The 3165-nt window shown below is 58.5% G+C and overlaps 1 pseudogene; it reads left to right on the top strand.

The window, feature by feature from the left end:
- The first annotated feature begins 360 nt into the window (after positions 1-360).
- Positions 361-2941, top strand: LOC113614754 (bcl-2-like protein 13; annotated as a pseudogene).
- The last annotated feature ends 224 nt before the right edge of the window (positions 2942-3165 follow it).

Here is a 3165-nt window from a genome sequence, read left to right as displayed (position 1 = left end):
CTGGAGGTCCAGGGCCTCGGAAGTGCCTGGGCTCCACCACAGACCAGGGGTCCCCTCTGTTCTCCACTTAGGAGGAAGCTTCAGAACTGGGGAAAAAGCCACGCCAGCCCGCAGCGATTAACTCCTGAACTTAAGATTTCCATTTATGACGGTTCATTTATTTATTCCGTCATTATTTATCTGTTCCCTTTAATCCTCTGGTTCCTTTACGAGATGAAATGGTATGTGAAGTTCATCAGATTCTATTTTCAGACTGCCTGGGTTTAAATCCTGGCTCCACTGCTTACTAGCCACGACGTGGGGCAAGTAACATTTCTAAGCCTCAGTTTTCTGTAAAGTGTTTACCTGTTATGATAATACATGAAAAGCATCGTGCAGTTCTTGGTGCACAGTGAGTGCTCAGTAAGGTCACTGATGGTGTTGCTCAAGTTGTTTGTTTCTAGTCTTCCTGGTACCCTCATGAACACACACAGAGCAGTGCGTCTCAAACGTCAAAGCTCGGACAGCTCACGGTTAGTCTACCTGGAGTGGGGCTAGAGCATCTGTGTGTCTACCACTCCCTAGGGGATGCTGACCTGCTGGTTTAGGCACTGCACTTGGAGGTGTGGGACCTGCACGCCTTACACAAGGTGCTGGATAAGGTAGACCCTTCTTAGTTTTCTCTTCTTCAGCTAAAACAAAATTCTTTAATAGAATCAGCGGTCTCTGTCTAATGCTGCTGTCCTCAATATTTTAAAGGGTCAATCCATACCTAACTAGGTGGTAGAAGGCTTTGGGATGGGTTGGACTCAGGTCTGCCCCTAACGTTTGCAGGGTTCAAGGCAAGATTTCAGTTGGAGGCCCATGTGCTGAATGTCCAAAGAGTTAAAAGGTTATAATCAAACAAACGAGCTTAAATAGGGTCTGTGCTACTCCCAACAAGCACGTGGAAAGATGCTCAACATCACTGTTCATTAGGAAAATGCAAATCAAAACCACAGTGGGATACCACCCCATACCCACTAGGAAGGTGCTGTCAAAAAACAAAAACAAAACAAACCCCCAGAAAACAGCAAGTGCTGGGGAGGATGTGGTGACACAGGCACCACTGCACACTGCTGGTAGGAATCCGAAGCGGTGCAGCTGCTGTGGAAAACAGTAGGGTGGCGCCTTAAAAAGAAATTAAAAACAGAGTCATCTGCCGCCGCTGCGCCTTTCACCTCTTCGGGGGCAGGGGCCCGGGCCAGGTTTTACACATCTGCAAGCAGACCGTTCCGGAGCTCTGCCAGCCGACCCCATGGCGTCCTCTCCCATGTGCCTCTGGGGGCTCACTAGGAAACAAGGTGTGTCGTCCTCAGCTACGTGGGAGTCCTCTCTCAGGAGGAGCTGCGGGAGCAACATCTTTCCTCATGCCAACGGGTTCGACAAGATATGGCTTCACAATCTCTGGATCAAGACATTTTATTAAAAGGTAAAACTGAAATTGAAGAGCTAAAATCCCTGGACGAAGAAATTTCTGAAGCCTTCGCCAGCACAGGCTTCACCCGGCACTCTTTGCCCGTGTTCAGCCCCACAAACCCCGACAGTTCCGCAGAGGACCGCTTGGCCCACCTGGGGAGAAGGCGTCGCAGGAGCCGAGGGCGCCTCTGCGCGGGGCCTTGCAGACGCCCCTCCGCCGGATGCTAAAGCTCTTCAGCCTGGTAGACAGACCCCCGTGAGGACTCCGCGGCGCACAGCAGCGTCAGACAGTTCAGGAAAGGAAGTGAAGGGACCACTGCAGGCAAGCAGAGCTGCAGGGAGCACACAGGCCAAGGGCGTACCAGGCACGTCGGGAATGTACACTGGAGACCGCAGTTCACGCCAGCGGCCGGAATAAGACGTTGGTGCCTCCGATTTTGCTACGACCAATGCTCTTGGGGTTGACAAGGTGAACTCAGGAGCCTTGCAGCGCATCGCTGCGACTCTCCCGGAGGACCACGCCGCCGAGTGCATCAGGCAGCAGGGTGGCTAGGGCACTGCCTTTAATCTCCTTTAACCTGGAGTCCGCGGAAGAAGGCGAGCAGTGCCCCGCGGCGCCACGGGGGACAGCAACGACATCCACGTCCAGCCCAGGGGCGGCTCCACGCTCGCCAGCCCCGCTGAGGCTCTGACGCCCGCGAGGGCGCCCTGGCGGGCCGAAGGCTTCCCCGTGTCGCTGTCCAGCAGCCAGAGCTGGCACACCGAGAGCCCACCGGTGGGCATCCCCGGGTCCCGAGTCCTGGCAGCAGGTCGCAGTGGACCCCGAAGAAGTCGAGAGCTTGGACAGCAACGGGGCCGGAGAGAAGAGCGAGCAAATCCTCCACCTCGGACCTCGCGCACGTGGAGAAACAGGGGTTCCTGAGGGCGCGGAGGCAGCGGCCGGGGAGACTGGCCCCGAGGGGTCGGCCGGCCAGACAGCCGGCCCCACGACATCTCTGTCCACGGAACTTCTTGAAAAAGAGGCAGAAGTGGCCGCGTCCGAAGCTGCCGAACGGGAGCAGAGCCCCCGGTGGAGCCCCCAGCAGCCCCGCCCGGCGGGCGGAGAGCAGGCGGCCCGCGGGCGGGGCCCTGTCCGGTGGCCACGACAAAGCTGGCCCACCGCCCGAGGGCAAGTCCCTCCCACTCGGTGGAGGGGCAGCTGCCGTTGCCATCCTGGAGGTGGCAGTTGGGGTGGCACTGGCTCTGAGAAGGAAGTAGAGTTTTCGGAGAGAGAAGACTAAAAGGCGTAAGGTTTTAGTCGTGTCGACCTGACCGGAGCGACCAGGAGCTGGCTGGACATCCCTTGGACACTCCGGGGTCAGGAGGACTTGGGTCCGCAGGGCAGGGGGCCGACCCACGTGTTAGGGCTTGAGCTGGAGGCTGCGCGTGGTGGTCTGATTGGAGGCCCTGGGCCTGGGCGCCTGTGCCCTGTAGGGTGCGCAGCCTCTGCCCACCAGCCCCGTAGCGCCTTCCCCAGTGGTGACAGCCCCACCCCACGTGTCTCCCCGTGTTGCCAAACGTCCCCCGGGGACAACGTCGTCCCGTGAGAGCCACAGTCTCAGAGCGAGAGGGTCCCCGTGGGGGGGCCTGGGGGGCAGACCCCAGGCAGGAGGGCGTGGCTGTGGGCCCCTCGGCTGTTGGCGCGCTCCTGCCTGGGGTCTCTCAGCTCCTCGGTTCTTCCCGCCCTCA

Source organism: Aethalodelphis obliquidens, unplaced genomic scaffold (assembly GCF_003676395.1).
Source record: "Aethalodelphis obliquidens isolate GAN/ISIS:26980383/991018 unplaced genomic scaffold, ASM367639v1 scaffold103, whole genome shotgun sequence".
Classification (NCBI taxonomy): domain Eukaryota; kingdom Metazoa; phylum Chordata; class Mammalia; order Artiodactyla; family Delphinidae; genus Aethalodelphis; species Aethalodelphis obliquidens.
Note: the sequence above shows the minus strand (reverse complement) of the source record. Positions and strands in the feature narration are given on the sequence as shown.